General features: G+C 37.4%; 1 long non-coding RNA gene across 1 annotated transcript in view; it reads right to left on the bottom strand.

The window, feature by feature from the left end:
* LOC123645002 overlaps positions 1-23,238 on the bottom strand; it is a 72,709-nt gene that overhangs the window by 29,693 nt on the left and 19,778 nt on the right. Inside the window, exons 2-3 of the long non-coding RNA XR_006737362.1 lie at positions 20,450-20,532; positions 19,658-19,721 (exon numbers count right to left, since the gene is read on the bottom strand). This is a non-coding gene — a long non-coding RNA (uncharacterized LOC123645002). The remainder of the gene's footprint in view (positions 1-19,657; positions 19,722-20,449; positions 20,533-23,238) is intronic.

Below are 23,238 nucleotides of genomic sequence, written 5' to 3'. Positions count from 1 at the left end.
TGCTGCAGTCAAAGCTGAGATGCTAGCATATGAGTTTTAGAGAAAACAGAATCTTAGACAAAGGTGCTGGAGGAAGATACTGACATCAAAGTAGCATGGGTTACCCAAGACCCATGGAAAACAGAAACTTTGAAAAGGCAAAATTTCAGAGCAGAGTTCATGACAGAAAGGATTTCTGTGAACCCCTGACCAGCATCCATAGCCAAGCAGTAAGTAAGCCCTGAGATACTAAAAGAACTTTAAAAATACAGACAAAGGGCCAGGCCTGGTGACTCCGCCTGTAATACCAACACTTCAGGAGGCCAAGGCAGGAGGATTGCTTGAGGCCAAGAGTTCAGGACACGCAATATAGCAAGGCCCTATCTCTACCAAAAAATAAATAAACAAAATTCAAGGCCAGTTATAACCATGAGGTGCTTTGCTCATCCAAACAAAAGCTGTAATCATTAAGTCCTCACTCAGTTCAGAATCAGGGTACCAGGAGCTTGGGGTGAAAGGATGAATGGAAAGCCAAATCAAATGGCTCTATATATATGATATAAACAGAAAAAAATAATAAATACTAATAGCTAACATGTATTGAGCACTTAATATTTTAATTGACTTACAGGAAGGAGCAATTACCATTCCTATTTGCAGGTGAGGAAACTGATGCATGGAGAGGAAAGTTAATTGTCCTCCATTATACTGCCAGCAAGCGGCAGGGTGGAGATTCTAGCCTGGGCTGCCTGGCTCTGCACCCTAAAGAAGAGAGCCTTAGAAAAGACCTGGAATTAGGGGTACCACCTCTGCATGTTTCTACTTTACAAGACGGAAGTGTTTTGACAATCTCCACAAAAGAGAAGATAGTCTGCACAGATAGTACACAATTTCCTGCCCCCCTCCCCCCATTCCCAGGTACAGTGAGCTCTGTAAAGGCTGTCCTCCGAGCCATAATGCTAGGAGTGGCCAACTCTGAGCACAGAGTGGAAATGGCAGAAGCTCTTGCTTCTGCATGGAGTGCTCTTATGGAGGGTCTGCCCCACTCATTACATCACTTCCTTGTGGTGGCTACCCTTAGGGTGATCCACTTGTCCTGGTTTGCCTGGGATTTTCCCAGTTTCAGCACTGAAAGTCCTGAAGAAACCAAGATTGTTAGTCACCCTAAATCTAATAAAATCATTATGACAAAAGACACCTAATTTTGCCTCCCTCTTGGAAATCAGGATGGGGCTCAAGGAAAAGTAAACAAATCTGGGAAAAAGATGTCTTTTGTGACCCATCTCAGTTCACAGGATAGAATATCAGATCCATCCCAACTAAATGGGGCCACATAGGATATATCCAGTGGCAGTATATATTAACTGGGGACATGGATTTTCAATTATTCTATGGGTTCAAGTGTCTAAGAACCAGGAAAGGTATGTTGAAGATCTTACAACCATCCAGAAGATTCATGGTAGATGAATGTTTTCCAGATGATGAAACAGGGGCTGATAGCTGTACATGCAGATCAGCAGTCCCCAACCTTTTTGGCACCAGGGACTGGTTTCATGGAAGACAATTTTTCCACAAACTGGGGGTGGGAGGGCACGGGGGGATGGTTTAGGGATGATTCAAACGCATCACATTTATTACATTTGCAGCCACTCCCCAGAGTTAGCATCACTGCCTCAGCTCCACCTCAGATCATGAGGCATTAGATTCTCTTAAGGAGCACACAACCTAGACCCCTTGCATGCACAGTTTACAGTAGGGTTCACACACCTATGAGAATCCAATGCTGCTGTTGATCTGACAGGAGGCAGAGCTCAGGCAGTGATGCTAGTGCTGGGGAGTGGCTGTAAACACAGATGAAGATTCCCCTGCCACTCACCTTCTGCTATGTGTCCCGGTTCCTAACAGACCACAGACCAGTATCGGTCTGTGGCCCAGGGGTTGGGGACCACAGAGGTAGACCACTCCAGTGTTTGCTTGTGAGGGGTATCTGTCCAGTACTCAAATGAAAAGGGGGTCCAAGAACAATTCACTTACCCTGTTTATTGGTAACACTGTATCTAAATAAATCCCTCACCATTTCAAGAAAGTAATCAGAAACCACAGCAAAAAAAGTTTGGTAAGAATGTTGCAAAACATGGGGAAAATAACATTATACTGAGGATTCAGAAATCTTAGGATGCCACAACTCTGTAAATACATAAAAAGTTAGTGAATTTTACACTTTTGAAATGGGTAAATTGTAGAGTATGTAAATTATATTTCAAAGCTATTTTTTATAAAAGAAATCTTAAGCTGAAAAGAGACTTGGCTTTTAACTCCCAAAAACACTTTAAAGAATAAAAAGACTGAAATGCAATAAAAGAAGGATAAGAAAAAGTACTGAAGAATGTAAGCACAAAAAGAAAGTTGATAAACTGGGTGTGCATCTCATGAAGATAGCAAATGGACAACTAAAGCATTCTAAGAAAGCATTCTAAGAAAAACTAGAAAATGGAAATAATAAAGATAAAAGCCACAATCAATTCATTAGAAAACAGATACAAGAGTTTATAAGTAAAGTTAAGCTTCTGATTATTGATCACTTCCTCTCAATGTATCACACACAAAAATCACTAACTCTGTTTTCACCAAATTTGGAAAGAGATACATTTGGGATGGTCTGACTTAAAGTATAGCCTATATTACATCATAAATACTTTGGCGTGTGAGTGGGGTCAGTGGTATCACAAAAACCCATCCAGGCATTTTTAGTAGCAGCAGAAGTGAGATTCTCTGACAAGCCTGTGTGACTACCATTTGAGTTAAGACATAGTGAACGCATACACACAAAAAAAAATGGTTCCAAAAACTTTAAACCCAAGTAGAAAATAATAAAAGCAGACTCTCCAAACAGTTGGCAGTGATTTGCAATTAAGTTGTTTCTCATGTGGATAATTCTATGTAGGATACTCCAGAGTATCAGGATTTATTCATCTGTGCCCCAGACATTGGAACTGAAAATATGGCATATAAACACTTCTGTTTCAAAGCTATAAGTTTTAGAGATCTGAATTAATTACTATAATTATAGAAAATTATTGTAGCACCCTTGTTATTTTTTAAAATTAAGCTTTGCTTAATGTTGGTATTAATGATTCTCCCATGTAGCATCAGGTAATAAAGCCAGTTGATAAATAAACTCAAGAGCTGATTATTTGAAAAGCCAAGAAAAATAAATAGATTAAACTCTTACAAAGCTATTCATTCATTTAAAAGAGACCAAAAAAATAAGAATTAGAAAGAGGATACAATTAAAAATGTGAAAAAGACTTATACCATTTTTAAAGCATAAGTAAGGATGTAAAATTTAATCCAATAAGTTTGAAGACCTAGAATTTGAACACGATCACCTACAGAGCTTGCTAAAATAGGAGTTTTTGACTCAGTAGGTCTGGGGTGGTACACATACAAAAAGTCTAATTTCTAACAAGTTCCCAGGTGATGCTGATGCTGCTAGACTGGAAAATACTCTTTGAGAACCACTGATTTAGGTAAAGGGCAGCTGTTGCTGTGAAAATATGAATAACTAAATGACTCAGGAAGTGAAAAATCTGAAAAAAATCAAAAATTTATTGAGCAATTACTTTTTAAAAAGCTTCCTAAGGTAAAAGAATTTGCCTTTAAAACTATTAAGAAAGAGATAATCCCCATGTCACAGCAACTATTTGTAAGTCCATTTGGAAGTTAGCATAACCCTAAACGCAAAACCTGAAAAAGCCAAAAAGCCACAAGCCTGTGGTTGTTCAACCTTTTATATAGTCATGTAACATTGTTTACATGTAATCTTATGTGGGAGGCCAATTCATAAAGCAAATAAAAGCAAAGATATTCTCAGCAAAGTGATTTCTCAACCCTAGATAGTAGCTGAATAGTGGTCACTGCTCTAGCCCAAAGTCACATAGGAATGTGAGCATCATATGAACTACAGCATGAAAGTGTGTGAAAGAGTCAACAGTATAATAGGAAAAGTCTGTTTAAATTCCAAAAGGGAATTATAAATTATTTACTGCATTCTGATTTGCTATTGAAGAAGTTTAAAATTAATATTAAGGCATTTCTTTTCCATGAGTGTAATTAGAAGAGGGAATAGCCCATCGGGAGGGGTGATTGAAGTAAGCAATATGTGTAAATTTTAAAAAAGATTACACAAAGTATACTGAATACCCTGGGTAGACGTGCTGAATCATCATTTCCTGCCAAGTGTCATGAGGATGGACAAAAGAAAGCAATTTTCATCTTATGTTTCTATGCACTAGGGAAAAATTTAGAAGCCTTATTTTCCTAGCAGAGCTAAAAAGTGAATATAGACCAACACATACTAAAATTTAATCTTCATCATTACTTGGGAAAGAATTTTTAATAGATACACAATTTTTTCAGTGCTTCCATATGCTTAAGGGAGCTGTCCATCTGGCAGTGAAAGAATGAAAACTACCATCATAAAATACATGAAAGTATAAAACTTATTGGAAGAGCAGATACACAAATAAAAAAGAGAAAAGAATAAAATCTTATCACTACAGAAAACTACCAAACCACAAAGATAAACAATAAGAGAGGAAAAAGGGAACAAAGGATATATAAAACAACTAGAACAACAACAACAAAATAACAAAAGGAAGTCCTCACCCATCGATAATAATCTTCAAAATGGGTACAGTGAGCACTATCTGGGTGACGGGCACACTTATAACCTTGACCCAAGCATTATAAGAGTGATCCATGTAACCAAAAAGATTTGTACCCCTGTAATACTTTGAAATTAAAAAAAATTACTTTCAATATAAATGGATTAAATACCCCAATTAAAAGATATAGACTGGATGAATAGATAAAAGACAATACCCAACTATAGTCTGCCTATAAGAAACTCACTTCACCTATAAAGACACACATAGACTAAAATGATGGAAAAAGATATGCCACACAAATGGAAACCAAAAGCAAGCAGGAGTAGCTACACTTTAATCAGATTAATAGCCTTTAGGTCAAAAACTGTAAAAACAGACAAAGAAGGCTATTATATAATGATATAGGGATAAATCCAGCAAGAGCATATAACAATTATAAATATATATGCAACCAACGCCAGAACACCCAGATATACAAAGCAAATATTATTAGTTCTAAAGGGAGAGAGAGATTCCATATTATAATAGCTGTGGACTTCCACACCCCACTCTCAGCATTGAACAGATAATCTAGACAGAAAATCAACAAAGAAACATTGGATTTTAACTGTACTATAGACCAAATGGACCTAACAGACATTTACAGAACATTCACTCAACAGCTGTAGAACACACGTTATTCTCAGGATAGACCATATGTTAGGCCATAAAACAAATCTCAACAAATTTAAAAAAACCAAAAACAGATTAAGGATATTTTTGACCACAATGGAATAAAACTAGAAGTCAATAACAAGAGGAATTTTGGAAACTGTAAAAATACATGAAAATTAAACAATATGCTTCTGAACAACCAATGGGACAATGAGGAAATTAAGAAGAAATTTTTTTTACATTTCTGAAACAAATGAAAATAGAAATACAACATACAAAAACCTATGGAGTACTATGAAACCAGTACTAAGAGACAAATTCATAACAATAAACACCTACATCAAAAATGTAGAAAGATTTCAACTAAACAATCTAACAATGCACCTCATGGAACTAGAAAAGCAACAACAAACTAAACCCAAATTAGTAAGAAGAAAAATAATAAATATCAGAGCAGAAATGAATGAAATTGAGACTAAAAAAATACAAAAGTATCAACAAAAGAAAAAGTGGGTTTTTGAAAAGATAAACAAAATTAACAAACCATTAATGACACTAAGAAAAAAGAGGAAAGATCCAAGTAAATAAAATCAGAAAAGAAAAAGGAGACATTACAACTGATAGCACAAAAATACAAAGGATTATTAGATACTAGTATGAACTATATGCCAACAAATTGAAAAAACTAGAGGAAATGGATAAATACACATAAAACCTACCAAGATTGAACCAAGGGGAAATAGAAAACTTGAACAGACAAATAATGAGTAACAAGATTGAGTCAGCAAAGAAAAAGTCCCCCAACAAACAAAAGGCCATAATAAAGTGGCTTAAATGCTGAAATCTGCCAAACTTTTAAAGAAGAATTAACACTAATTCTTCTGAAACTATTCCAAAAATTTGAAAAGAAGGAAATTTTTCCAAACTCATTCTACTAGGACAGCATTGCCCTAATACCAAAGCCAGACAAGGACACAAAAACATCAACAATAAAACTACAGGCCAATATCCCTTATGAACATAGATGCAAAACTCCTCAACAAATTACTAGCTAACCAAATCCATCAGCACATCACAAAGATTATACATCATGATCAAGTGAGATTTATCCTAGGGATGCAAGGATGATTCAACATATACAAATTGATAAATGTCATACATTACATCAACAGAGTGAAGGACAAAAATCATATAATCATCTGAATAGACATAGAAAAAAACATTTCATGAAATTCAACATCCTTTCATGATAAAAACTCTCAACAAATTATGTATAAATGGAATGCATTTTAACACAATAAAGGCCATACGTGACAAACTCACAGCTAACATCATATTGAACACATAAAGGTTCAAAGCTTTTCCTCTAAGAACTGGAACAAGACAAGGATGCCTACTTTCACCATTCTTATTCAAAATAGTACTGGAAGTCCTAGCCAGAGAAATTAGGCAAGAGAAAGAAATAAAGAGCATCCAAATTGGAAAGGAGGGTGTCAGATTGTCACTGTTTGCAGACAGTATAATGTTATACATAGAAAAACTTAAAGACCCTACCAAAAAATTCCTAGAACTGATAAACCAATTCAGTAAAGTTGCAGGATATAAAATCAACATATAAAAAGTAGTACCATTTCTATACACCAACAACAAACTAGGTAACTCAAAGAAATCAAGAAAGAAATCCCATTTACAATAGCTACCAAAGAAAATACCTAGAAATAAGTTTAATCAAGGAGATGAAAGACCCTTACAATGAAAACTATAGAACACTAATGAAAGAAATTAAAGAGAACACAAAAAATGGAAAGACTTCCCATGTTCATAGATTGGAAGAATCAATATTGTTCAAATGACCATACCACCCAGAATGATTTACAGATTCAACGTAATCTTTATCAAAACATAAATGGCATTCTTCATAGACAGAGAAAAAACAATCCTAAAATTTGTATGGCACCACAAAAATACCCTGGATAGCCAAAGCAATCCTGCGAGAAAACAACAAAGTTAGAAGTATCACACTACCTGACTTCAAAATATACTACAAAACTAGAGTAACCAAAACAGCATGGTGTGGCATAAAAACAAACACATAGACATTGGAGCAGAATAGATAACCTAGAAATAAATACATATATTTATAGCCAACTGAGTTTTGACAAAAGTGCCAAGAATTTCATAGGAGAAAAGAACAGTCTCTTCAATAAATGATGCTGGGAAAACTAGATATCCATGTGCAGAAGAATAAAACTAGACCCCTATCTCTCACTATATATGAAAATCAACGCAAATGGATTAAAGACTTAAATGTGAGACCCAGAACTAAAAACTACTAGAAGAGAACACTCACGACATTGGTCTAAGCAGAGGTTTTATGGAGAAGACCACAAAAGCACAAGCAACAAAAGCAAAAGTAGACAAATGGGATTATGTCAAATTAAAAACTCCGCACAGCAAAGGAAACAACAGAGTGACAAGACAACATAAAAAATAAAAGAAAATATTCGTGAACTACTCATCCAACAAGGGAATAATATCCAGAATATACAAGGAACTCAAGCAACTCAACAATGAAAAAAAAATCCAATTTAAAAAAATGGGCCAATCCCCAAAATATGTACAACTATGATATATCAATTAAAAACAGAATTTTAGAAAAATTTGACCTAATGATCATCTGAGCAGACAATTCTCAAAAGAAGACATACAAATAGCCAAGAAGTATATTTAGAAATTCTCAACATGACTAATCATCAGGGAAATGCAAATCAAAACCACAATGAGGTATCATCTCACCCCAGTTAGAATGGCTATCATTAAAAAAGCAAAAAATAAGAAAATAATAGCAAGCAAAATCCAACAGCACATCAAAAAGATTACACATCATGATCAAGTAAGGAGAAAAGGGAACTTGTGCACAGTATTGGTAGGAATGTAAATTAGTATAAACATGAAAAACAGTATGGAGGGGCCACAAAACCCTATAAAACAGAACTACCATGTGACCTAACAACCCCACTACTGAGTATATATTCAAAGGAAAGGAAATCAGTATGTTGAGATAGCTGTACTCCCATGTTTACAGTGGCACTATTCATACTAGACAAGATATGGAATCAAATGTCCATCAACGGATAAATGGATGAAGAAAATATAGTATACATATACAATGGAATATTATGCAGTCACAAAAAATGAAATCCTGTCATTTGCAGAAACATGGATGAGTCTGGAGGACATTATATTAAGCAAAATAAGCCAGGCACAGAGAAATAAATACTATGTGTTCTATCTAACTTACATGTGGAAGATTAAAAAATTGATCTCACAGATGTAGAGATTAGAATAGTGGTTACTAGAGGCTGGGAAGGGTAAGGGGGAGAAGGGATTGATTAAAGTATACAAAATTACAACTAAATAAGAGAAATAAGTTCTAGTATTCTATAGCACTGTACAGTGACCATAGTTAAAAATAATTTACTGCATTTTTAAAATAGCTAGAAGAGAGGCTGTTGAATGTTCCCAACACAAAGAAATGATAAAAGTTTGAGGTGATGGATATGCTAATTACCTGAGTTGAACATTACACATTGTGTGTGTGTGTGTGTGTATCACACTGTACCCTGTATGTACAATTATCATGTGTCAACTAAAAATAATAATTAAAAAACAAAGTGAAGAATATGGAGAATTTACTAAAAATTGGCTTCTTAACCAAATGAGCTGCAGCTTCTACTGGAGTTGTATTCCAGCTTGCTATTATTTTAAACAAAATTTTAAATGTGGATAAAATATGTCACAGCAAAAGCTGTAAAGCTGTAATAAATCATTCTGAAACCATAATTCATAAAAATTTGCTTACATGAGCATTATGTTAGTAATTTAGCTGTGGATCTTCTTGACAGGTAGACACTGTTGAGGGCATGACACAAGAATGAAAAATAAAGTCTTAGTCTGATACTAACCAAGTCTGCTCAACATTAAACACAAGAGCAAAATGAACTAGCAGCACAGTTATCACAAGGGAACCAACTATAGTTGACTTTGAACAACACAGGTTTTAACTGCACAAGTCCACTTATCAGCAGATTTTTTTCAATAAATACAGTCAGCCCTCTCTGAATGTGTGAGTTCTGCATCTGGAACCAAATCTGAATTGAAAATACAGTATTCTCTGGATGTGAAACCCTGTATACAGAGGGCAGATTCTGCCCAGCCAGTTGGATTTGAGTATGCGGGGTTTTTAGCATGGGTGGTCAGACCTGGAACCAATCCTCTGCAGACACCAAGGGACAACTGTACATTGATGCCCATTAATATAAATTATCTGAATCATGATCCATGAGAACAATGGTTCCCATTGAACAGATTATGCCTTAGGAAAAAATAGCAAAACAAAAAAAATTGCTATGTATGCAGGGTATACCTGCAAAAATATGTACACAAAAATCTAAGATCATGAAATAGAAGTTAATAAAAAGATAAACTGAAGATCTGGTTCTTCCATTTACTGTTGTATGACATTGTAAGAGTCACTTTCTCACTTGGAGCTTCCATTTCCTCATCTGTTATCCTGAAGTGTTTAATTACAATTTGCAATTATTTAATTTACTGTGGTTTTTGTCCAGCTCCCTTAATGGAAAATAAACTGCACAATGGATACAAATCACGCCTGAATCTGTCTCTACAGCATTCCTATCATCTAGCACAGGGCCCGGGTTATTGCAGAAGCTCAATAAACAATATTGAAAAGTGACTTAAACTTTATCAATAAAATCTAACTCATAAGATTGTCTTGACTAAATGAGATTATTTAGTGCCAAGCTCTTTTGTAAATTATAAGTATTCTAAGAAGTAATGTCATTATTAACCAAATGTTTCAATCAAGTCCTCCTGAATTTACAAAGAGTAAAATGAAGTCTTACTAGCACTGCACTGTAACTAGTAACACTGCAGCACTAGTAACCCTGCAGATAAGTCACTCAATCTCTTTAAACTATAGGTAGACATCCTAAATGGAGCCAGCCAAACTCATCCTGGTAAGAGAATAAAATAATGTATATGTGGTAAGCTGAATAATGATCCCCAATGTCCAAATCCCCAGAACCTGTGGGTTTTATTTTACATAGCGAAAGGGACTTTGCAGATGAGACCAAGGTAAGAATGATGAGATAGGAAAGTTGTCCTGGATTATCCAGATGGGCACAATGCAATCACAAAGGTCCTTATAAGAGGAGGCATCTGAGTGAGGGAGGCCAATGTGATGGTGGAAGCAGAAATCAGAGCGATGCACTTTGAAGATGGAGGCAGGGGCCACAAGCTCAGGAATGCAGGCTGACACTGTAAGCTGAGAAAGGTTGGGAAATGAATTCTGCATTCAGTGCTGCCAGAAGGAACTACCTCTTCAACACCTTGACTTTAGCCCAGGGAAACTGACTTCAGACTTCTGATTTCCAGAACTATAGGAGAATAAATTTGTGTTGTTTTAAGTCACTAAGTTTGTGGTAATAACAGCAATAAGAAACTAATACAGTGTGTCAAGTTGGTTTAGCTGTGAAGCAGTGCTGATACATGAATAGTACGTTAGGGTTTTCTGCTGAGGGAACAGTGTGAAGGGATCCCTGTGTTCAAAGGAGGAGGGCACCAGGACAAATACTGATCGTCACCTCTCCGACAAAGACATTTTAGAATTATAAGTAAGGCCTCCATGTGTTGTAGTACATGTTTTTTGTACATTGGCTCATTTAATTCTTGCAATATCCCTATGTGGTTAGCATCATTATCCCCATTTTCTGTATAAGAAAGGAATCAAGTAAATTGCCCAAGGTGAAACACATGTCTAAGTGGTGGAGCCATGGCTAGAGACCAGGTTTTTTGGCTATGGAATCAGGAAGTCTCCTTTAGATCAAGCTGGGAGCATTAAGGAAAAATTGCTTTGTCCTGCCTCCTGCTATACCACTGGTTGCCTGGGGACTGACTTCTCATGAGCTCTATCTCTGTAATACCTATATAGAACAAAATGAAATTGGACTTCTGCCTAAAGTCGTAGAGTTTCACTCCAGAGTGTCAAAGATTGCAGATTTCTCTATCCGCATTAACTTGCCAGACATTTAATTACATGGAGAACTCTTTATTCTGTTCCATAGATAAACTTTAAAAGAGAAATAAAAACTTACCAGCAAATGGATTCATTCTTTTTTTTTTTACCCCCCCCCACCCATCGGATTCATTGTTCTTTAACTTTGCCAGGGACTGGCTAGATTGAACGAACCCTAATATGTTTTATCCATTTTTGTCTTTCCCCGTTTCTGACTATGTGTAAAGACAGTGTAACTTACAGCTTGTCTGTGACAGCTCTATGCTTATGTCCAGGGGTTCCTGGAACCATGGATTTGACCCACATCCAAGATAGGGCTGAAAAATACTAGCTGGTGATTTATAATGTGCTCTTTAAAGTCTGAGAGGCCCCTGCAAGTACCTTATACCAGCTTGTCTACATTGTCTACTGAAAATTTACAGACTAATGTACATTTGGTTCACTTGGTTACACAGCCTCATTTTCACTTTATGACCAGTGGGATATAAAACATCCCTCAGTAAACTTTTGCTTGGCTTTCACATATCTTAGTAGATTATAATCCAGAGGCTGAGTCCTATGCAACGAAGAGAGGATCCTTGAGAGCTCCACCTGGATGTCTCAAATCTCCCTAATGTTTACCTGTGCTTTCTTTCTCTTTCTGTTTTGTGTTCTTTGTCTTTATGAAAGCCTTGTGAAAGTATACCTTGTGGACTCTTGCGAATCCTTTCAATTATATGGCCCCATGTAACTGCTGCAGTATATATTCTGGTCCACTATAACAAAGCCCAGAAAAGCAATGGATATGTCACTTTTAAGAAAGTAAATATGAAGAGTGTGTTTCAAGAATGCCCAGGATTTGAAACCTATTCCTGAGTCCTAGAACTTCAAAGTCATTTCCTTTAATTTATTGGTTCTTTCTCAAACATTTAGTGCAACATTATAAATGTGCAAACATTTACAAACAATCCAAAGGTGCAGTTCCCTTCCCTGTCTCTCTACAAATTTTTCCTCTACCTTAAATAAAACACACAATATTTGAAGTCCAGTGTCGTTTGGTTAAACTCAATCACATTTGAATCTTTCCCTAGAAACAAATAGTAGACTATATTTAACCAAGTGAATTTTGGTCTATTCCAAAAAGCAGGTCAGTAGAATTGGGGGATTTCAAGCTCTCTCCCTTTGTGTTCTGTGTCTAAAATAAAAAAAAAAGATGTATATGGTTGAGAAATAAGAGCCAAGCCTCCATTATGTTCTAAGAATTATATTCTCTGAAAATGTGTTTCCTTTCAATTGGTTCAAGCAGTATTAGGCTATTCACTAACATCCTAAAACAGGGGCCAAGTCTTGCTCTCATGTATATAGTAACTCTATATCCCATTGTTCTTTAAAATGTGAATACTACCAATATTTGGCACACCAAGTAACAGCACATCCTGTGACCAAAGGACGACTTCACATAACTTCCTGACTTGGTGGCCTGATGAAGCAAAATACCAGGGTAGTGGATTATGTGGGCTGCTCTCTGGGTACAAGTTATCGTGTTTGTTGAGGGCTCAGCATGCATTTGTTCTCTTCTCTCCTTCAAGACATGTGCTTTATCTCCCACTCATTTTGTGACTCCCAGCTAGGGATAAGAAACTATTTTCTTTTCTTTTTCTTTTTTTATTTTAGTGACAGAGTCTCACTCCGTCACCCAGGCTGGAATGCAGTAACACGATTACAGATCATTGCAGCCTGAATCTCTTGGGCTCAAGTGATCCTCCTGCCTCAGTCTCCCAAGTAGATGGGACTACAAGTTCATGCCATCACACCTGGCTAATTTTTTTTTTTTTTTTGGTAGAGATAAGGGTCTCTCCATGTTACCCAACTAATCTCAAACTCCTGGGCTCAAGCAATCCTCCTGCCTCAGCCTCCCAAATTGCTGGGATACAGGTGGGAGCCACCTCACTCAACCAGGAAACTATATTTTAAATATGTCACATCATGCTCTCTCTTTTGTTTCCAGGTTACTATACATTCTTTTCCCTCTATCTTGAATACTTGTCCCTCCTTTTTATTCTCCTTTTCTTCCTTCCAAATTCCTTGGCCAGCACCAACTTACATATCAGGCCGCAGCTTAAGCACATTTTCTCCAGAAGGCCTTTCTGATTCCTTAAACAAAATTAAAGGCCTCTGTCCCAAAAATTCCAATAGCTCCCTCTACTTTGTCTTTCCTAATGTTATCATTCTTTCTTATAATTAGCTGTTTCATCCTCTGACTTCATTTTACATTGTAAACCCCATGAAGCTTACCGTTGATGTTTAGCACCTGGGATAGTGCTGGACATGTGGCCCTAAAGTGTAGACTCACAAACTCTGTAAGTGTTTTTTGTTATCTGTTCACTGGGGATAATACACATTACTCTGTGTATTATTTTAGTAATAGTGCTATGAAAAATAAGAGGCTGTTTACAGTATCATACACAAGTATTCTTATGCATAGGTGCTACTAACAAGACAATCTGAATAGTTCTTTTCTTTGACAAATGATAATGGGTGACCCTTGCCAAAACTGAAGGACTAAAAAACCCATTCCCACTCTCTAGCCCCTCTTGCCATCACTCATAATCCCCAAACCAGTGGTGACTCACATCTTCATCTCACTCTTCAACAAAGCATTCCTCTTTTGTTCAATGTCTATCCTTCAAAAAACTCATAAAGCTCTAGTACCACCATTTCTATGCTTTGAAAAAATAAAATAAAGTGCTTATACATTACTAGCTCATTTGGTCACTCCTATTTGAACCAACTTGACCATCTTTATAGATTTAAAAAATAATTTCTCATGGGAGTTCATATTATTTAAGATCAAAATCTAGCCTATGATGATAATATATCGTGATAGCAACTACTTTAGGCTAAATTGGTAATAGTGAACTTTGACTGAGTCCTTACTCCATACCAGGTTCTATGTTAAAGACCATACATGGATTATCTGATTTAATTCCCCATATCAACTCTATGAGGTAGGTTCTATTGTTCTCTTTATTTTAAAGATTAGAAAAGAGAGCTCAAGAATGAGTAAGGAACTTGGCTAAGATCACCCCGTTAGTATTATTAATAGAATGCATATCTGGGATTCAAACCAAGGCAGTCTGACCCCACAGCCCACCTGATTACCATTAGTACTTCTCAGCAATAAGAAAAGTCAAAGTTTACAACTTTCATCTAACCAAATGAGTTTCATCAGTTTTGAAATGAGTTTTACCTCCAGTGGTTAGATATCTTATGAAAACATGTATTTGTGATTTTCACTGCATATTCTTCTGTTAAAAAAGTTTCAACCACAAACGTTTTATGACATGGATTGGTGGCACTTGGTCTAGAACTGCAACTTTCTCTTCTATATGAATTTATTAATATAAGCATGATGCTGCAAGTACTAAAACTGAACCATCACTTGGTTCCTTGTTTGTTTTTTTCAAAAGTTTTCCAGATGGTTTTTATTTAAGAGAGTACACATTTATGCTACAGCAACATTCGCTGGCCTATGAACATCTGAAAATGTTTTGTGAGTAGTTTTAACCAACTCAAGATTTTCTACCTTTTAAATAGATGTAGTAAACAGTACGTTTATCCTGTGTATCATGGCAAATATTTTTTGCATAATGGAATACAATTATCAGCTTTGCATAATAATGGCATATTACAAGTCACATGAAGAATGCATTAATCTTAATTGTTTAGGCACAATTCATGACTGGTGACCATTTTGCTTACTTTACACACTGCCATGAGTGCCCTCAGCAGTCAGGTAAGGAGACCCCCCAGGAAGAAGCTTCTGTATAGTGAAGAGCTCCAGCAGGACTCTTCAAAAACCTCAAACCACATGCCCCAGGAGAGAGTGAGCATTCAAATGCCTGCCACACAGAAGCCCTCCACGGCCAGCAGCTGTTAGCTAGAGAAGCAAGGGCCACCCTATAGAAAATCAAACATAGGGAGAGGCCAAAATCATAGGCAATTAGAAAAGGGCCATTTGTCCTTCTTCCCCTTCTTATCCCTAACACCAGAGGAGTTAGGTCTTAACAAAGAAAGAGGAGGAAGTATCCCAGAATCAGACTCTTCACCCCCTACACACACACACACACACACACACACACACACACACACACACACACACTCACACTCACATCCTTGTCACCTGGGTATCACCTGATCATCCTCATGACTCAGCTCAGCTCTGTTGTCATTCTCTAGGAAAGTACCTGTCCCAAACTCCAGTGCCCCTCCCAACCCCATCCCTAAACTATATTAGATGTCCTTTTCCAGTTCTTCCTCGGCCCACCTGTATACATAGCACTCAGCAGCCACTACCACACTAAATTCTGTCCATTTCTCTTACCTATCTCCCCGTTATTAACTATAATCTCTTTGAGGACAGATGCCATCTCTTTTTCATCTTTGTATCTGTAGTGCCTAATAAGTATCTAGAACTTAGAAGGTGCCTAAATATTTGTTGAATGGGTGAGTAACGACTGTTAAGGCAGATGTAGTTTAAGATAGTTTTTTATCCTGATATTTATCGTACTCTACAGAACCAGGATGGTGACCTCCCAGCATTTCCTCCCAGGGTCTCTTCCATTTCCATTCTCTCTGTGAGTAACCTGATCCACCCCTCCCATGGCTTCAGTGGTCACATTTATGACTCTGACTGCGGATGACTTCCAAATCTATATTACTATCTTTCATTCGAACTCCAGATGTGCATTTTCAACTGCTACTGAGCATTGTCACTTGGACTTTTATTCTAAAACCCGTCGTTGCCTTCCCCTCAACTTCTTCTCTTTATCCAACTCTAGCTGACATCATTCATCTGGACTTTCATGTTAGAGACCCTGGAATCTTCCTTGACACCTCCCTCCTCTCCAGCACCACTCTTATCCAGCCAGACTCCAATCCTGTCAACTTTTCCTTTTAAATTTTTCCAGTTTTCTTCATCTCAACTTCTATGGTCTGAATGTTTGTGCCTTTCAAAATTCATATGTGGAAATGCTAACCCCCAAGGTGCTGGTATGAAGAAGTGGGGTCTTTTGAGAGGTGATTAATTTGTGAGGGATTACTGTCCTTATAAAAGAGGCTTAAAAGAGATTGTTTGCTCCTTCTACCATGTAAGGACACAGGTGGAAGGTGCTGTCTATGAGGAAGGGGACTTCACCAGACACCAAATCTACCAGTGCCTTGATCTTGGGCTTCCCAGCCTCCAGAACTATAAGAAATAATTTTCTGTTGTTCATAAGCTACCCAGACTATGGTATTTTGTTATAGCAGCCCAAACAGACTAAAAAATCAACCATTATTTATTCAGTTAAGACCCTCAATCTCTTGCATGGGCTTCTTGAAAGCTTCTTAGATATTTTCCTTAACTCTAATCAAACAATGGTGTAGTCGTTTCTCATCATAGTGACACATCCCTATTTGAGTATTGTTTCAGCACTGAGGATACAGGGGTGAATTAAACAAACTCCCTGCTTCCATGTAGCTAAAGCTGTTTAGAGTCATACACAGGGAGGCCCTATGTGGTCAGACACTAGTCTCCTAGCCCTGGCTCCCTCATTCTTCAGCTCATATCTTCTGTTCATTCATCCCTCACATCCCCTGTTCACAGTCTTCTGCTCGTACTCTCACTTAAGCATTTAATTCTTTCTCAAGACTTTATTACTCAAAACTCCTCTGCCTGTAATTCTCATTTATATCCATCTCTTTTATCACCTGATCAATGGGTACACATCCTTCAAGGCACAATTTAAACGCCATCTCCTCAATGAAGATTTCCTGGTACTTAATCTTTCTTTTCCATGTTTTTATAGGATTCTGGATCTGCTTCTATTATAGTGTTGGTCATGCTATACTATAATTGTAGATATATACAAGTTTGTTGTATCCCATTTGAAAGCAAAATCTTCCACAGGAGACTTAATTATCCTTGTATCTATGCAGAATCTAGCACACTGTTTGTTACATAGTAGATAGTCAATACTTGTAAACAGTGGTGAATAAATAAATAGAAGGATAAAAGAAAATATTCATTCTATCTTTCTTATGCCTAACTGAGAAGCAAAAAATAGAAGTTCTTTAGCTTGTAATTTCTGTGTTTTTTAATCTAAATTAATGGCATGACTAAATTTTAACAATGTGTTCAATTTTTTAAAAAGGCTTACTTTATCAATTGAAATAATAAATGTACATTTCTTTGCAATAATGCACCATAAGCAAGAAATTGCAGATAGAAAACCAAAAGTGTCTTTCAAAATGATAAATGCCAGGAGTGTAGTGAAATATGTGCTGGCCTTACTTAATCCCACTCTGCCTAAGCAAGCTGGAAGCACCGAACCTGACATTTTTCCTATCTGAGACCCAAATACATCATCTGTAAACTGAGCAGGATGGACCCTGCCCTCTTCCACTCTGATAATCAACAACACTATAATACTCCATGGAATTGCCAGAAATGCCACCAATGCATAAAAATGAATACAAATGCTACAGACAGGAAGAACTCACCAAGGGGCATCCTTGACTAAAGCAAACATAACAACAGAAGCAAGAAGACTGGAGTAAGCAAGAAGACTGGGGTAAGGTAATTAGAATGATGCCAAGGGATTCTGGCTGAAATTCCAACAAATAAATGCAACTGTTCTGAGTGTGCACAGGGGAAAAGACACAGAATGAGATTGCTGAAGCTTTAAAACATCTTAAGGACTGTGAATCTCACAGGACTCAATCAAATGATACAGAAAGGCACAGCATTTAATGATTTAAAAACGTGAGTTCAAAAGGACCTACTTATATCATGACTTTTTGTCATCCCCTTCCATTTTGATAAAATGGATAATTATAAAATATGCTGATTTCCTATAGTCTCCAAGACTTGCTTAAAGTCTAATAGTCTTTTTTTTTTTTTTTTTTTTTGCTAAAGGGGGATTTTTTTCTTCACTAATACATGGGAAGGTGAGTGGCAGAGAGAATATCAGAGGTTCAGAGGTGGAGACATCCTCTCAAGCTAGAAAGATTTGCCAGTCTCAAGAATTAGTTGTGTGCCTAAGTGTTTCCGGGTCAAATGTTCTGAGCTGCAGAGGTACATCAGCTTGTTTGTTTGAGTCTCCCCCCTTTGTCTCACAAATGTCACTCTCTGTCCCCCAGGCAGCTGCTCTGTTTTGCCACCCTGTTGGCTTCTAAGCTGTTCTGCCTGTGACCGGCTATGATCTGAGACGAGGAAGAATAGGTGGACGATGCAGAGAGCAGCAGAGCAGAGCAAAACAGCTGCAGGAGGAAGACGTGTCACCACACACTGCGTAAAAAACAGACACTAGAGACAGAAACTTTTTGAAAGGGACGTCTGCCGGAACAAAGATTGGGAACATGTGGAACGTGGAAAAACAGAGGAATTGGGCACAAATCTGCGAGACCATTGTCACAGATTCTATGTTCCGATCAACAACTTTTTACCAAGTAATTCTATTCCAATTTAGTCAGAGGGAAATGATTATTTAAGGGAATCAAGAGTGACAACCATGCTTTTCCAAGGAAGTTTTCTGTCTTTTAGAAGAAACTTTTAATGTCGTCAATAAAATAAATAAAATTAAATCAATGCATTAAATTAAATAAGGAACAAAAATAATTTGTAATTAATATGCTTTATGATTGATTAAAAGGGCTTTAGAAAGTATCTGGCCCCCTCTGCGTCCATGAGATCTACATGCAAGCAAAATAGCTGACTGAGGTTATAATGAAGTTATTCGTATCAAATATTTTCAAAGCAGATGAGAAAATAATCTTGTGATTCTATAAGAAAAATTGAAAAAGAACAGGGTGGGTTTTTTTAAACAATCTCAGTAACACAGACTCCAAACAGGAATTCCATGTATTATATTTTTGAGATAAGCAATATGGACTTTTTTAAGGTCTTTAGAAACCACCTTCCCCAAAACAAATGTCAACTTCCTGTAACATTTGAGATAATGTATCAAGCAACAGATCATACACGTATTTTCAAACCCTATATCTTTTCTCCTAGTTTCTTCTAACCCCACTTGGTAAGAAAACCTCATTTTCAAGCGCACTTAGAGTACAGTATGCCTGAATGAGCCAGGGTGTCCAAGGGGCCCCTGAGGGACAGTCTTGCTTTCTCTCTTCCCTTCAATCTTTAGCCTAATTTTTGGCTCAGTTCTTGGGAACCCTCATTCTGTTATTTCTCTGCTGACACATCCTAGTACTCAACTAAAGACTGGAATCTTACCTGGAGTTCTCTCCCACTTGCCTAGCGTTCTGAGGGCAGGATCCTGCTCCCATGTCCGTGGTATCTGCCATGAAGGAATTACAAATGGTCCTGCCAGACTGCACACCAACACCAGCCCCAGACACCTCCCCTTGCCACACCCAGCCACGCAAAGCCTCCCACCCAGTGGGCTCCCTGGCCGCACTGGCAGTTTAAGCCACATTGGCCTCTAACTTACTGGTTTATACTTTTGTTATCAAGTTCGTTTCCAAGCTTATCCGATCTTAGCTTTATCCCTACCTCCTGGGACCCTGAATGCTTCCTTCTATCCAATAATAGCTCCAATATGGGAAACATGCATTTCAATTAAAAATTAAATTAATGATCTCAATGGCCTGTCTACTCCTTTTTCTTCTGGTTCCATTATCCCAACTCTCTCCTGTGACGAAGGGAGGGTCGGCTCATAAAAACTTGCACAAACAGTCCTAGGTGATTTGTGCACTTCTGCACCTGTGGTTGTACAGAAAAGAGAAGCATTCTGAATTCTGATAACAAATTTTCTGGAGATAATTGGGATGGTGAGTTAACTAGGGCAATCTCAAGGCCACCCTCTGAGGAGCCACTCCAGCCTGCCCCCACAGAAGTGGCCCCCAGGTGTAGGAGCTGGCTGATGGCAGGCCACAGAGGCAATCTACTCATGCAGCTGCCCTTAGGCTGCATAATCAACGTCTCTCTCTTAAATCCAATCACTTCCTGGAGTCCACGCATAAGCTAACCCAACCCACAAAGACTCTAGCTTTTCACACCACTTACAGGTTCAGAGGAAGCATTCACCACTGGGCATAAGATACAACTTCTTCAACAGCTGCTCACAGTGGGTTGGCTTGTTTAATGTCCTTGAGGAAAAACATAAACCAATGAGAAACAGGAAGTGACAAGATGTCACATAAATTCCTTTCCCTGCCTCCCCTTCAATCCCAATAAATTTTTCTAAAACAGTGTAATTCCAGATGACCTCTCCAGAAATGTCCTATATGACCAAGCAACTGGCTGTGTCACCCATAAGGATGTCACCAGCTGAGTAGTACACGACCTGGTATTTGCTCTACTTCCTCCACCGCTGCACTTTACTTCACTCTTGCTGCCCTGGGATCACAGGCCCCGACAAAGCATTAGCACATAAATTTTGCCTCAGATCCTTTTTTCTAGGAAACTTGGGCTAAGACAAATATCAACGAATAATCCTGACTCCTGCCTCTCCTTCTGGGAAGAGCAGACTCGTACACAAGCTGGAGAGATCTTACTTTTTTAGCTTATGATTAGAAACTTCTCCGGTAGAAATGGCAATTCATTATTATTACTGACCACTCTGAAGCCCCTCTTCCATCTGCTGCTTCTCTGTCTCCCCTCCACTTCCTGCTTCCCTCTCTCTTTCCTTCCCTCCTCTCCCCCATCTGCCCCTCTCTCACCAATCCAAGAAAAGATCTCCTGTAGTCAGATAAGAGGTGATAAGAGGAAACTTTTTTAAATTTAGCCAATGCATGTGGATGGTTAGAGTGAAGAGCTAAATAGATACTAAGAAGCAATTAAAACATTTTCACAGACATCTAATAACAACAATTAAAAATCTAAATTCCAGGTGATTTCCAGTGCAATTCATGTTCATATGCCTGTTAGTCTCAAAAGTGGAGAGCACAACTTTGAGAAAATTGTTTCCAAATTCTTCTAATTATGCATGACATCTACCCTAATTCTGACACTTAATTTTAAAGCACAATACGTTCTTGTGAAGAAGATAAGGAAATAGACCGTGACCTTCTTGATATATAAAAATATATATATTTTTAAATTCTAAGTTATTCTTTTCCCAAAAATTTATATCTCCTTCATCTTCTAATTCAGTACTCATTATGGGCTCAGAAATCCCATTGACTAATGCAAAGAGCAAACTGGACTCTATTTTCATAAGTTCACTGCTTGGCAAATTTATCCCCTTGGGTTTAAAATAACCATGATGTAGAAATTATAGCAACACTATCAATGCAACACAAGTAAGCTGATAAATTAGAAATGGAAGAAGAGAAAAATTAATTGATATTGGACATGAAAGGGGAATTTCAGTTCCTAAACATTTGTGCTATAATCTCCTCTAAACTTTAATTAAACTCTCTCAACATTTATAATCTTAAAATACATTTATTTTAAATGTGCTCCCATGCCAGAAAGATTTACTCAAGCTGTCAGTTTTCTTTGCTGGAGCATTTAATTCTGAAGTGACTGATTGCAATCATCCTTCCTCTGATGAGGTAAAGTCTTTCAAAGCTGACACTTGGGAAACTTCTCCAATTAAAAAAAAAATAGATTCTTCCACTGCAGGTGAAAGTGTTAATTGATGTGGTGCAACTATTTGCATAACAATTAGGCATTATTGAGGAAAGTTGAACATGCAGATCACCTATAATCCAGTAATTCCACTCCTAAGTGCCAGAGAGAAACTCTTGAGCATGTGCAAGTGGAGACATCAACCAGAAAGCTCATGGCATCATTGATACAGTAACAGAACAATGGAAAACCCCCACAATCCATCAGTAGTAGGATGAATACATAAATTTCAATATATTTCAATAGTGGGTATTATATAGTATACAGTGAAAGTAATCACAGCCATAGATCAATATGTAAGAATATTAAGATCACAATTTTAAGTGAAAAAAGAGAATCATACTATATATTTAATTGAAAAAGAGGCAAAATAAACAATATTTAGTTTAGGGGCAGAAATATACCTGGTAAAACAGTAAAGAACCACAAAGGAATGATTAATAGAGGATTCAGGAGAGTGATTAGCTCTGAGAGATGACAGAAAGGAGAAAGATCTGAGAGCAACATTCAGAGGATTTCTAAGGCACTAGCCAAGTAATTTCTTAACCTTGTGGTGGATATGAGGATAGCTATTTTATCATCATTAAACTGTGTGTGTTCACATATCTTTGCATGTATATTCCAGAGTAATTTTTTAATTAAAAAAGCAATGACTAAATCTTAAAGACAATAATACTTCATTTTTTAAAAGAATTTTGTAATACTGTGATGGATCCAGAATGCTTATAACCAAATAGTCTGTAACTTCAAAATACTGTCATTTTAGTTTGATGATAATGTACTGACCAGTGTCATTCCATGTCAATGGGGGTCAGAATGACAAAGGCAGGTGAACAGATGTAGGATGGACATCATCAGGTGGCCTTCATGGTCCCACCTCCTGGCATTCATATCCTTGTGTGGTGCTCTCCTCTTTAATGTGGACAGAACCTGTGACTTTCTCCTGGCCAATAAAGTAGGCAAATGTATAAATTAATACATGACTATATTACATAAGATCATAGTATCTGTCTTGCAAAGAGACTCACACTTACAAAGAAGCAACTTGCCATTATGAGCTGCCCATGATGAAGATCAGGTGACAAGGAGCTGAGAGCAGCCTCCAGATGACAACCAGCAAGAAACTAAGGCCCTCAGTATAATATCCCACAAGGAACTGAGTTTGGTCAACAGACACATGAGGAAGGAAGTGGATCCTTCCCCAGTCAAGCCTCAGGTGA

The sequence above is a fragment of the Lemur catta genome, chromosome 9 (assembly GCF_020740605.2).
Source record: "Lemur catta isolate mLemCat1 chromosome 9, mLemCat1.pri, whole genome shotgun sequence".
Lineage (NCBI taxonomy): Eukaryota > Metazoa > Chordata > Mammalia > Primates > Lemuridae > Lemur > Lemur catta.
The sequence above is the reverse complement of the archived record's forward strand: the minus strand, read 5'-3'. Positions and strand labels throughout refer to the sequence as shown.